This window comes from Thalia democratica, chromosome 2 (genome assembly GCF_965202585.1).
Source record: "Thalia democratica chromosome 2, ktThaDemo2.hap1.1, whole genome shotgun sequence".
NCBI classification, from domain to species: domain Eukaryota; kingdom Metazoa; phylum Chordata; class Thaliacea; order Salpida; family Salpidae; genus Thalia; species Thalia democratica.
Genome location: NC_139166.1, coordinates 17015161 through 17030141, shown reverse-complemented (window position 1 = coordinate 17030141; position 14981 = coordinate 17015161). Strand labels below are relative to the sequence as shown.

The 14981-nt window shown below is 26.0% G+C and overlaps 3 non-coding genes across 3 annotated transcripts; all 3 read right to left on the bottom strand.

Annotated features, from left to right (window-relative positions):
* Positions 1-1871: 1871 nt before the first annotated feature.
* Positions 1872-1942, bottom strand: Trnag-gcc (transfer RNA glycine (anticodon GCC)). Its single transcript has one exon. It is a non-coding gene; the product is annotated as a tRNA-Gly (tRNA).
* A 2467-nt stretch (positions 1943-4409) lies between these two features.
* On the bottom strand, positions 4410-4482 carry Trnag-ccc (transfer RNA glycine (anticodon CCC)). Its single transcript has one exon. It is a non-coding gene; the product is annotated as a tRNA-Gly (tRNA).
* Positions 4483-9488: 5006 nt separating this feature from the next.
* Positions 9489-9561, bottom strand: Trnav-cac (transfer RNA valine (anticodon CAC)). Its single transcript has one exon. It is a non-coding gene; the product is annotated as a tRNA-Val (tRNA).
* Positions 9562-14981: the final 5420 nt, after the last annotated feature.

Below are 14981 nucleotides of genomic sequence, written 5' to 3'. Positions count from 1 at the left end.
TATAAATTAAAAAAAATAACTAAAAAATATTTGTAACAAAAATTAGATAGAAAACACTAAAATTGTTTTAAAACAATTATTGATTTCTTACATATTCCTCATTTATATTTTTAGTAAATTAGTTTTCGTATTTTTATATTAAAATTTATGTTCTGTTTTTAAAAATTACTAATAAAAGAAACGTCAATAAATTGTTTACTAAACGACAAATAAAAGCGCTCAAAATATTTGGTCCTAAGTCCTCTTGCACGAACAAACCTTAAAGTTATCGAGTCGCACACCAAAAATATCTTTTAACGTCTTTTCCACGTCGAAAACAATAATGTTTAAAATATAATTAATAGGTGATAGTTTTTCCAAATTTAACAAAGGATTTTTATTTTATTATCACGTAGCAATTTTATATAATTCTTTATCTATATTTTATTTTTTATAAACACTGATAGTTGAAATTTTTTTATAATAAAATATTGTATGTAATACTATTTTGAATTTTAAGTAAAGCACAAAAAACAAAACTTTTTACATCAAAAAAAAAGCTCAAAAATTTTAGATTAATATTTTAATTTTTTTTTTATAAAATTTTATTAACATTTTCATAAATTTACATTATTTGGTATTTGATTTTTGTAATTTTCTTTAGTTTAATAAATGTTATTAAAGATTCTTCAAATTTATAAACTTCTATAGTTTTGATATTTTAATTTACTATGAGTTATCCTTAGTAAATATTTATATTTAATTATGATTGACTTTTGAAATTAAATTAGAAGGAAGTTTAAATGTATTAAAACTGAGCGCAATTCTTTTTTTATTTTTTTTTAACTTCTTTTTTTAAAAGTAACACCAACACTACTAACATTAATAAATTATAATCATTTTAAATACTTGTAAAGCTACTATGAATATTTTTTTAATGCTGTATAATTATATTGTTTAACTTATTTTTTTAATTTTTTTATTAAATAAATTAAAATCTCTTTCTTTATAAATACTTACTCTTTTTTATACCAATAGTTGTTTAAACATATAACTTTATTCAATATTGCAAAATTCTATTAGAAATTAATTCTTATTTCGAAAAAAAATGAACTTGGGTGGATTTTGATCGGGTGGATTTTAAACCGGGTGGATTTTGATCGGGTGGATTTTAAACCGGGTGGATTTTGATCGGGTGGATTTTGACTCGGGTTGATTTTGATCGGGTGGATTTTAAACCGGGTAGATTTTGATCGGGTAGATTTTGAACCGGGTTGATTTTGACTCGGGTGGATTTTGAACCGGGTTGATTTTGACTCGGGTGGATTTTGAACTGGGTTGATTTTGATTGGGTGGATTTTGAACCGGGTTGATTTTGATCGGGTTGATTTTGATCTGGGTTGATTTTGAACTGGGTTGATTTTGATCGGGTGGATTTTAATCGGGTGGATTTTGACTCGGATGGATTTCGATCGGGTGGATATTGAACCGGGTTGATTTTGATCGGGTGGATTTTGACTCGGGTTGATTTTGACTCGGGTTGATTTTGATCGGGTTGATTTTAATCGGGTGGATTTTGAACCGGGTTGATTTTGATCGGGTGGATTTTGATTCGGGTTGATTTTGAACGGGTGGATTTTGAATCGGGTGGATTTTGACCCGGGTGGATTTTGATCGGGTTGATTTTGAACCGGGTGGATTTTGATCGGGTGGATTTTGAACCGGGTAGATTTTGATCGGGTGGATTTTGACCCGGGTGGATTTTGATCGGGTGGATTTTGACTCGGGTGGATTTTGATCGGGTGGATTTTGATCGCGGGTGGATTTTGATTGCGGGTGGATTTTGAACGTGTCCCCTAAATTTAGACAATATTCAATCAAATAAGTAAAGGTGCATTGTCCGGGAATCGAACCCGGGCCTCCCGCGTGGCAGGCGAGAATTCTACCACTGAACCAACAATGCTTGTTGCAACTTCAAAATTTATAGTATATAAACCAAGTGGTTATCAAATGCAGCGTATCTGCATTTGCTTATCAAAAGTAGCAACTGTTGTGATGATATAAACAATCAAGTGTTCATTTAGCTTTGATTTTATGCGACTTGAATATTAGTGCATTTTAGTATTTACTTTTTTTTAACTATTTTATTAGCGGCTAAATATTTAGTTTTTGTTCATTTTTAAATTATAACCATTTTTAAATAGAATATTTATTTTAAAAATCTTATTTTATCTTTATTACAGTAAAACAATTCATGTACAAACTAGAAAATTTTGATAGTAACACTAACCAAAATTTGTATATCGCAATTTAAAACTAGCTTATTTATTTATAAAACTAATTTACCATTTTATTTTCGTTTATTTAGATAATAACAGACATTATTTGGTTGAAAACTGAAACAAATTTACAGTTGCAACTACTTAAGCTTAGTAGAAAAAAGTTGAGAAATTTTGTAAAAGTATCAAAATTTACTTAAATTTTGTTAAAACCAAGTTGTCACTTTGATATCTAACTTTGTCAAACATTTTAGAAGCCGGTTGTTAAAAAAAACAAAACTAAAAATTAATAATGCTTTTAGACGTGTCAATTTAGACAATTAAAATGTTTGCATTCAAACATAACATAAGCAGTAAGTAAAATTTGTGAATGAAACATTAATAGGTATATCCTTTTTTTACGTTTGTGTAAGCACGATGATGACCAATAAAACCAGGGAACTATTTCTTTCTTATTAAATGTATTTATTTGGAAAGGTCCTTAATTGTATTCTATTTGTAGTGTACGACTCGATAACAGAAACGTTTTTTCGTGCACCAGGTCCTAGGACCAAACACTTTTGGTATTTTATTTTTGTCGTTCAGTAAACTATTCTACAAAATGCTCAAGACTATACTGGGATAAAAATATTTAGCCTAGTTTAATCTTCTGATCCCATTAAAAATCGTAAGGTTATGGTAGTTGAATCTGTATAATAAAAAATAGTTGATAGAATCCTTTCATAAGTACGATTAATCTTTAATTAACATTTAATTCATACAAAGCTATTTTATGAGATTATAAATTAAATAGTGGCTATGAGAATGAGAATTTTATTTACACTTTACTAAATTAAGAAAATTTAAGCCATAGCTTTAAAATTAACATAACTTAATGAAATTAGTAAATTTTGTAGCTAATGAGAATTTGGTATTTATATTTGAAAAAAAAATTCAACAAGTATTTGTTTATGATTCATTTGAAATGTAGTATATAATAATTATTCTTGATAGCGTAAGCTATTAAGGTATTCTTTTTCACCTAAAGAAAGCTGTAGGAAAATACTTAATTTTTGATTAGACTATTAACACCATTCATCGTTAGTTCTATATTATAAACAATTTTTTTAAAAACTATAGTAGCTAAAACTTAAATATGACGTCAAGAAATTCACTAATTAGTTTTAAACAACAGCTAACGAACAACGTAAATTAAAATTCAACGCAAGCAAAATGTCTCTATAAGTTTGCAGTTTACTAAACCACGTGATTATTTTCAACGAGCGTCAAAGTTATCGAGCAAAAACACGTTTAAAATTTGCAGCGAAATATTATAGCACATTCTGTCGAGCTAAGGGCAAAAAAATGAACGCTTGAACGAACATATGCTAGCATTCGAGTGCGCTACAGATTTACTTGCCTTGACATTTGGGTTTATAAACAGTAATTTTTCGCCTTGAGACAAGCGTCGATGGTGTAACGGTTAGCATTGGTGCCTTCCAAGCAATAGTTCCGGGTTCTACTCCCGGTCGACGCACTTTTGTATTTTTGGTACAGTAGTGAAATATTTTGCATGTAAGAATGGAATAATGAAATGTTTTAAGTAGAAATGAATAATTTCAAACTAATTTTAGCAAGCTTTATGAAACTTTAATAAAAATTGTAGAATGACTACTGATGTAAATATACAATTTTTAACTGTACTTTATTTTGAAATTATAAAGTTTGAATCAAGTAGTAAGCAAGTAATTCAGTAATTATTTTCATGACTAGATACAAGATATTGAAAAAAAAATTCGAGTAGCTAGTTATTTGTTGGAATGTACTAATACTCTTGTTTTTAATTTTTACATAACTGTATTTTTTTCATGGTTTAGTAGTCAAGTCAAAAATCAAAAGTAAAGCTCACCTACTTAATTATGTACTACCATTTAAAGTTAACTAGTAGTTATATTTACTAGAAAATATCGTTAAAAAACAGGTCATAAATTGTACCTATTTTCTTTTTAATATACATTCATAAATATTGTTCTGTTGACCCTGCTTAAACAATATGTTGTTTTAGATTCTGTTTGATATTAAAAAAAATAAATAAAAAACACAAAATCAGCTGTAATAAAACAATGTTATTATCAAAAGATAGTTCATTCACCAAAAAACAAAAAGAAACCACGCCCAACGTGGGGCTCGAACCCACGACCGTTGGATTGGGAGTCTAATGCTCTACCGACTGAGCTAGCCGGGCACTTGCAGTAAAGTCTTGTTACAGCTACATATTTGATAAATTTTAATTCAAACTCTCATTGATTTCTTTTATTGTGTATTACCGGTTAACAATTTAACGGTTTGGTTCATGTTTTATATAATACTGATATATTCTATGTACAACATACGATTTTTGAGTTTCTTACTTTTTTAAGAAAAGTAAAATAATACTTTAAAATTCAATTTATATTTATACCTTAGAACTTAAGGCTCTTTTGATGTAATTATGAAATTTGAACGTTCGCTCAAAATATAACTCAGCGTAAGCCAAATATTTTTAACTAAAACAGAAAAAAAAACTTTCTTTTCAAATCTTAAGCTTATTTGTTTTAATCTGTTTGTTTAAATTTAAATTTGTTTAAATTAATGATTGTAATATTAACATTATGTTAACAGTTAAATTTTTCAGATGCTATATGGTTACTTATTCAAACATAGTATAAGTATCGAAAACTAGTTGTGATTAAAATTAAGAAACTTAATAGTTAACCTTAATTAATTATTTTATAAAAGTACTTAGCTTTACTTAAATAAGCAACAACACATACTGCAATTTTTTATTATATCTAAATTATGTTTAAAAGTAGTTTCTGTGTAGTCTAGCAACAATAACAGTCTAATTTAAACTAGTAAATAAGTTACTTGTTTGAATTACTTTGTTTTTGTTGTCAGTTACAAAAACAAAAATATTTACAAATTTTTTTATACCTCCACATATTTTTGTTCTGTTATAAATTGTTCAGTTAAAATTTTATTAAAGCTTGTTACACACATTTTTTAGTCTAGTAGTAGCACAAAAGTTTAATGATTTTCGAGTAATCTTATAAAAATAAATTAATACTAAAACAATTTACGTTTCATAAAATGGTATATTATTTAAATGCATGATGAAACTAGTATACTAAATTGATAAATAAATGCTATTTTAAGTATAAAATAATTTTTATTTAATATAAATAACAAATGTTTTTCAGACTTCAAGTAAAGCTTTCAAGCTGTAACACTTTAAACACATGAAAGTTAAGTTAAGTATATAAGTTGTTAATACACAATCATGTAAACTTGTTTACTAAAATCACCTGTAGGTTAAAGAAGTCAACGTGTAGTATTTTTGAAAATTTTGTTGTTTTTTAAATGTTGATAAATAACAAAACCTTTTTAATTAGGTTATGCTTATATTTGATATATGTATTATTTTCTTACCTAAGATACAAAACTAAAGTGGTATAAAATGTAATAGTGTTTATAGTTATTTTAAATAAATTATCTATTTTAAAGCTTTTTAGTAAGCTTTTAAAAAATGCTTAAATTAATATTTTCAGATAAGTGCGAAATTACATTTATTTTTCATACTTCTTAAGTATTTTAAAGACTGTGAAGCGATTATCTTACTTGTAAAAAATATAATTGAAATAGTTTAAGGTATCTTGAAGTGCAGTTTTCTAACTTATAGTTGGTAACAGGGGCGTAGCGTGGGGAGGGACACTGGAGCATGCGTGCCACCCAAAAAAACGAAAAGAAGTAAAAAAAAGAATGTAATCTCTTTATCCTTCATTGTTTTTTATTCCTGCTTAATTTGCCTTTTTCAACTATGTTTATCCAGTATTCGAAAAGTTAAACGAAATTTTGAATACCCATTGGTGACAAGTTAGAGAAATTACCCAATATACTGATTCGGTGTTGATGAAAAACTCCATAAGGAAAAATTCTATTACCTCATTAACTTCATAAGATTTTAGACTCAAAAAGTACGCAACTAGTTAGTGCACCGCTGTAGTATAACCTTATGGCAGCTTATTTTTCTACAAAAAAATTACAAAAATACGACACGCTTAAAGGAAAATTAAACAATTTTACAAGTTTTTTTTATGCTACAATAAATGTTTAAGACTACTGCTAGTTTTCTGATCTTCATTTTTGTAAACATACAAGAAAAAGCGTGTCGGTCTATGAGAAATAAACTTTGTTTGTGATAATTATTTTAAACAAGTCCAATCAGATGAATTAAATTTAAAAAACATATCTTTAACTATTTTACAAAGTTGTAATAAACTGTAATAACAGTTATAAAGTTGATCTATTTTAACTTCTGTGTACTTTTATTTAAATTATGTGCAATGAGGTGTTCTTATCACTGTTTTATTGTATATTAAAGAGATTGATATGTTTTTCGTAAATAAAACAGATACTTTCGTTTTATTGAATATAATCATTTTTAAAGATATAAAGTTTACTGTTAGTAGTAAAAACAATTTTTATTTAATAAGTTTACATTTGTGCAAGTATAAGTAATTGTAATGAATTTTATACTTTTTTTTAATTGTTTAATTTTGTAATGTATAAGTAATTTTTACAACAGTTACTTTGAACTTATTTCACTTATTGACTTTTTTTTCAACTTTTTTACTTATAAAAAGATCTATTTATAGCTTATTACAAAAGTTTTAATTTAGGTTTTTTTTTTGAGAAAACAATTGCGAACCCCCTGACCAAAATACTTCGCTACGCCACTGGTTGGCAAGATTATAAATGCAATACAGTCTCATTTACCAAGTGGCCCGTTAATCTGTAGTTGTGATTTTTCAGAGTGAGGGAAGTCCTGGATTCAAATCCCAGGCTGGTTATACTTTTTGATAGTATAAATTGTATTGGTTAGTAGTGTAAACTTCTACTTATTTTTACTACTGCGTATTACTTCTTACTTTAGTAAGAACATTAAATAGTTATCAGCTTAAGTCTTATTTTACTTATCTATATTTTTAAAACTAATTTTATAACACGTTATTAATAAAAGTCTTATAACAGAAATTTCTCAACTAAATTTAAATAACAGTGCAACTAAAGTCTTTTATCATCTGTGAATGTTGTAAATCAATTCAATTTCTCAAAACAGTTTTCGAAAATAAAAACAATATTAAACAATAATGATAAGCTCTTAGTTATTTATATTTCAAGTATTATTTGATTAGAGTGAAACCCTTTTGTAAAACCATAACAATTTGAACAGTTTTATTTCAAGTTTTATACAAACTACGAAATGCAAGAATGTAGAAGCAAAAAATAACTATAAATTTTTAGGTTAAAACTGTAATTAAACCTTACTAAACTAGTACAGCTAAAATTGTTTAGTAGTAAAGAAAATGGAAACTTAAAGTTGAATATACATCGTTGATTACATAAAAATAAACTTAACTTCACGTTAACATTAAACTTCAGTAACTATTTTTTTTTTAATTTATATGTAGTAAATATTAAGATATTTGAAGTTCTAAAGTGATTACAGCGTTTACAAAATGTATAAAGTAAAATGTTTTTAAGCAAAAAATTTTTTTTGTTTTTTTAGAATATGTACAAATTAAGCCACAGTTATAAATATAAAACAAGCTCATGTAGTAATATTTAAAACTAAAAGTTGCTTTGTAACTTATGTAATGAAAGGTTTTTATTTTTTCATTGTTTTATTAATTATTTAAACTTTAGTTTAAGCAAGGCACTAAATATAAATTAATGGTACGCTACTAAATTAACGTAGTAAAAATATAAGTAAATAAAAGACAACGCTTTATGGTTCAATCAAGCAAGTTATAGGCTTTTGTATTACAATACAAGAAAGTAGCAAAAATTTTAAGTTTTTATGGTCTAATTTAAACAACAAACTAGTAAAAATTTGACAGTCTCGTACTAATTTGATAAATAAAGCTTAACAAATGTCTTAAAACAAAAATTCTAAACAGTATTACGACTCAGTGTTTTTATATAAAAGTCATAATATCATTTATTTCTTAATTTAGTTAATTATAAGTTATTAATGACATATAAAAATGATATAATCTATCCTTAATAACAATAAATTGCTTTTAAAATTATCTGTACATTTTTTCATGTTGAAATTTTTAAATACCGAATATCTTTTGTAACAGTTTTTTATTAGACTTTCATGAGTCGTAACTTATTTATAAAACCAATTTTATTTAAATAAAAATATGTATAGTGAGAGAACCAAGATAAATATAAAATTAAATACCTAAAGCTACATGAAACACTTAGTGATTACGTAAAATGCTTTAGAATTGCTGTTATGACAAGTTTATTAAACTTAAATATTTATTAAAACAACTCAAATACACTTGCTAACGAAATAATTTCGCAGAAAAACAACAATTTGCTCACTACTTTTTTATTCAACTGACGCACGTTTCTCCGTGTTAATGAAGTTAAAAAAAATTTACGGATTTATCTAAAGCTTCCAAGTAACAGTTTTCAAAGTTACTTGCAAAACTTTGATAAACCCGCAGAACTGTCTTAATTTTTTTTAAACAGAGAAACGTCCGTCAGTTTAATAACGAAAAGTAGTGTAAAATTAAGTACAACACAAAGTTTATAAATAAAAACTTATATTAATCTACTAAATTGTTTTCTTAAGTAAAGTTGTACTTTTCAAATTAATATTCTCGTTTATAAACATTGACTTCTACGAACCTAACAATAAAAGTTTTTTTCACAATTTTTAGACTACTTATTTTTAAACATAAGGTATCTTTGATATTAGTAGATTTTTTTCTTTTTCTCTGCAAATAGTTTATCTGAAGCTATAAACAAAAAATAAGTATGTGTAATAAAAAAAAACTTGCTTGTTCGATATTAATATTTGTTTTGTCATCGATGTAAAGAAATGCAATGTTTTATTTTAACTATGTTTTTCAACTATAAAAGTTGACATACCTTTTGTATCAAAAATATTAGCTGTTCACTTATTAAATAAAACTAGAAGATCTAAAATTAGATAAAATTAAATTCACAATAATCAATAAATAAATCACTTAAAAAGTTCAAAACAAATAAAACCAGAACTAAAAAGAAAGAAAATTTTACTAAACTTCCAGCTAACAAACAAAAATATACTTATTAATTACATGCAATATAAGCGAAACACTTAATAAAAAAGTTTGACAAAAATGAAACCTTTTTGTACAATGAAAGTAAAAATGTTTCAGCCCGGGCTCGAACCGGGGACCTTTCGCGTGTGAGGCGAACGTGATGACCACTACACTACTAAAACACTTGGCAGTAAGCGTAATATTGCGTGCATAAACTTGTTGTACCTTGAATTGACTCTCTTTGAAAGCTTCAAACGACGAAAAAATCGGCGAAAGTCTGCAGTGCAGAAGCCTGGACCAGACATGTTAAAAAGCTCTGCTTTGTTTACTCAAGCGTGAAATTACTAACTTAAAACAAACCAAAAATAAAACACTTCATTGCTGAATTACCATAGTAACTTTTAGCATTTTAACATCTCTGGCCTGGACTATCGTGTGCCGAAAGAGACAAGCTCAAGTTTAACAAAAGAGTTGATCATCAGACTTCAGTCATTCCATCTGATCATCAGTTTTTGTTGATTGATACGAGCGTACCAGATGTCTTGCCTAGTGGACAATGTATTGAACGTTGCACAGCAAAAAACAATGCTGAAGTTAATGATTAATGCCATCAAATGGTTGCTTCATGTGAAAACATGATAAACCGTTTGTAGATACAAGGCTATAGGTTTTTCGGTTGTGACTGACTGATGAGTCCTAATAAGGACGAATCCGTTTTCAGTTTACCGAAAGCATATGGTCTGATGATCTTTGAAAGCTTACGAACATATTCAATAGTACAAAGTAAAAAATGCTGTACAATACAATTGTGCTGTTTAAGTTAAAAATTTGACTTTAAATATACTTAGCAAATTATTAGCCTAAATGAAACTTATATTGATATATAGAAGTAATTGCTACAAGATTGGTTTTAATTTAAATTAAATTAGCTGAAGGTCTACCCTTAGAAATAGTTAAAACTAGATTTATATGTTTTAACATTTGAATCTCACTTAGCTATAAATATACATTTTTTCGTTTTTAACAATATTGTTTCAAAAAATATAGAAGTTTTACTATTATGCTGACAACTAGGAAATGAAAAAAATGTTTAAATAATTTGAAAGGTTTTTAAATTTTCAATCATGTAGTATTTTTAAGAGTGCAAACTTTGTTAGAATAAACGTTCTCTGTTTAATTAATTTAGAATTTTGGTATTAGTGTAAAATACTTAGATTTAAAAATATTAATTTTAATAAAATCATAAACTTAATATTCTTTGGTCACACGTATGGATACATACAAATAAAAACAAAAGCAATTACAAAATAAAATGCACGACTTGAAATGAACAGCTTTTACAAATAAACATCAAGTTTATAGCCATAAGCGTTAAACCACGTGAGAGTTTACTGCTTAAACTAGCAGATAAACTGTGTATAATTCTGCTTGCGAGCGAAAACGCGTTGAAAATTTGCAACGCATTATTATAGATCATTTTGTCGAGCTAACGGCAAAAAAATTAACGCTTGAACGCACATATGCTAGCATTTGACTGCAGTACAGAGCTAGCTGCATTTTCATTTGAGATTATATACAGTAATTTCTCCATTTCAATACAAGCATCGATGGTGTAACGGTTAGCTTTGGTGCCTTCCAAGCACTAGTTACGGTTTCGACTTCCGGTGGACATGTATTCAACATAATATAATTTTAATTAGATAAAACAGTAAGTAAGGATCAACGAAAAAAAAGTGTTTTAAGTAGTGTTCAATAGTTTAGTTGTTAAACTCATTAAAAAATAAGTTATAAATCAATAAACCTAAAACATACACAAAAGAGTGATTGTTTTTATTTAAGTATTATAAACTGAATTAAAATTACTATATTTAAAAAGTGTATTTATTCAGTTTTGTAAAATCAAAAACTTCAAGATAATCTACAGAACTCTATTTGAATTCTAATTGAGATAAAAAAAAAATATTTTTGAGTAAGATCTACAGTTTGAAAATCCGCTTTGCAGTGAAATATTGTAATTGTTTTTCTTTAAAATAATAAATTATTAATTATAAATATTTTAAATCTATAAATTTTTTTTAAATTTAACTATATACTATCAATTTTTTGTCGATTGTTGCATAGTTTGTAACTTCAATACGTTTTTTGCAGCAAAACAGTTTGAAAATCTGTTTTACGATAAAACTGAGTAGCTTTAATTTTTTTAATAAATTCTAAAACTTTAAAATTTAAATATTTTTTGAATCGTTTCTTGTCATAAATCAATTTTAACCAAGTATTCAATAATTAAAAAGATTTACTCACTGGATGTTATGTTTCTATCAATTAACTTTAATTGTTTTTGTTTATAATTGAGTTCTAAAGTTAAGCTAACAAATATTTAAGTAAATAAAATGAAAAAAGTATAGTTTTTTTTTATACAGTTTGTCGACGTTTGTATATATAATATAATGCTAATTATAACTTACACAATCGTATGTTTTTGTATTTAGGTTGCAATTTTTTTTTACTCCTGCTGAAAATAACAAAATAATTTAATCTACTTACTAGAAAATAAATTATTGGACAGCAAAGATGTTATCAAACTATTAGTAATAATTTATACTAAAAATTTACTTCAATAAAAACAAAAAGGTGTCTAGTTTGGGCTATCTTCAATATATCTTAAAGTTCTAACTATTTTTTTAAAATATGCTACTTATAAGTATAAGTAAATTAAAGATTGATAAGTTATTTACTTAAACTTGAGAACACTTCTATAAACATTATTATAAGTAAGATAAATATTTTAAGTTTTTTAAGTTTAAGTTGTTTACATAAGACACTTAAAATGTAAAAAGGTTACTTTTTAAGTTAAAGAGTATTGCTAAGTTTCCAATTTTAGCGTATAGTAATCAAACGTTAATTTTAACTTTGGACGTCATGCGTTTAAAATCACTTTTAAACGTAAACTCTATTTTGAATGTAAAGTATACTTTGAACAGTAAACTAGTTTTGTGTTATTTTATCACAAATCATATATAAACTAAAACTTACTTGCAACTTTATTTTGTTATACAAATTGCTATAATCACATATAAATTAAAATTTATTTTTAACATTGTACATACGTTCAAATGGTTTTATTTAATTGTAAGAAAAACTTTTTATTGGCTCTCCAAATATTTTTTTTTTAAGTTGATGTGACTTTTGTTTTATTTTTAATTGCAAAGAAAATAATTTAGTTTTTCGAATATTGAAAAACTAAGCATTCATGTTTTAATTAAAGTTTTGAAAAAGAAAACAAATTAGTCAGTGATTAATATTTACTTATTAAAAATTCATTATAAAGCTAGTACAGTTTACCAAAAAAATTGCTAGTTTCATCAATTTAAATCTACTTGTTATAATTCAAAAAAGCTACGTATAATGTAGTATATAATTTAAATACTCAGTTTATCTTCGATTACTGGGTTGGCCGAGTGGTTAAGGCGTTGGACTTAAGTAACTATGGACGATTGTCCGCGTGGGTTCGAACCCCACATCCAGTATTTTTTACGTGTAGTATTATTATTTTTCTTTTTATAACTGTAAGTTTTGAACTAAAAAAAGATTTGGCTTAAAAGCCTTATAAATATTATTTATTTAACTTAAGTGTTTAAAATTTACTTTATAAGTTCATAGTTTTAGAAGCTTGTAGTTTTTATGTTTAGTTGAGAAAGTTTTTAAGTTTTTATCCTATTTTACGCATCATAACGTGTTTTATGCTATTAACTTACTATAAAGACGTTTCTAAAAGTAAACTAAAAAAGTTTAAGCTCGTTTTCTTTTGACTGTTACCTTAAGTTATAGTAATGATTTTAATTAACATTTTTAAAATTAAAACACCATATTTAGAGGGTTGAATACGTATGAAAGTTTAAAAAAAAAAACTTTTTTAATCATAGATAATTTTTATAGTATATTTAGTTTATAATGCATGGAATAACTTGATTGATTTTACAAAAAACTAAGCGTAGTAATACATAATTAAACTAAATGTAGTTTAAACAATAGATAAGTTTCAAAAATAAATAGAGTATAAATAAAATATTTTTTGCTAATTGAATCTACGGTTTTCTACATTTGTTGATAAATAGTTTTATTACATCTTGCTCTAATTATTTGTTATTTAACCTACATTGGGCCGACAGGCTACAAAGTTTTACTTATATGAACGCGATAGTTGGATACCACGTAACCGACTGCGTGGCCTAATGGATAAGGCGTCTGACTCCTAATCAGAAGATTACGGGTTCGTGTCCCTGCGTGGACTTCTTATTACAACTGCATTAGAGGTAATTCGTTGGCTTGGAAATAACCTAATTGTAAAATTCAACCGAATAAATTGTTTCCTTATATTTTTTTTTGAAAAATAACTTCAACTCAAAATTTAAATTTAGTAATGTTTCACCTGTTTGAACTAAAACAAACGAGATCATCACTCGAAAAAAACTGTATTTTTTTTTCAATATAAACATGTAAGAAGACATTAGGCTAAACTTTATTTAAAACTTGCGTTTATGTGTAAGAAAACAATAACAAAATAATATTTATAGCTTAAAGTTATCAACTTCGGAAAATCAGTATATCGCCAGGTTAGTTTATGTTAAGGTTAGAAAAACGTAAGCTACTTAATAATAATATAGTTTTAAAACATAAACAAAAAATATACTTACAATTAGCATGCTTATAAGATTCGTGAACAACAAGAAAAAACAACTCTTGTAACTAAAACACTAGGTTAATTACTGCTTTTAGTGTTTGAAATTCAATTATTGTATTGTGACGTAATTATAACTTAGGAATATAAAATCTTATAGCTCTATTTATTAGAAATTTTGAAATAAGTTACTTTTGTTGGTTTTAATATTTGCTTGTACAAGTTGAAATAGTGGGAAACAGGTCAAAATTACACGAAGACAAAATTGCACGAGGGCACAAAACTGCACGAAGATACTTTTGCACCAAGGGTCAGTTTTGGACGTAGGGTCATTTTTGCACGAGAGTTAAATAAAGCAAAAGAAAACTATAAGATAAATTAACATAATACCAAAAAAAAAATTTAATGCATAAAGTAATACTTATTTTATATGTATAAGTATATAATTTAAAATATATATTATATTATAAATTATAAATATAATATATTATAAATTACATATTTGTAAAATAGTAATAGTAAAAATTAAAATTAGAAACCAACTAATAAAAGTTGTTATAAAAATAAAAAATAATAAAACAAAATAAATTAAGTAAAATAAAATAATAATAAAAAAAAAATCATTTTAATACAAAAAAAAAAAATTCAACCCGTGCAAAAATTTCTTCTTGCAAAAGTGACCCTTCGTTCAAAAGTGTCTTTTTGCAAGTTTATTACGTGCAGTTTTATCCTCTCGTGCAAAAGTGTCTTTGTGCAAAAATATCTTCGTGCAATTTTGTGCCCTCGTGCAATTTTGTACGCTCGTGCAAACTTTAACGCTACACTAAATAGAAAATAGTGATGTATTTATCAAATTTTCTTAAGGTTAGAAATAAAGCATTTTAAAATGAAAACATGAACGTATTAACTCGTTTCCTTTATTTA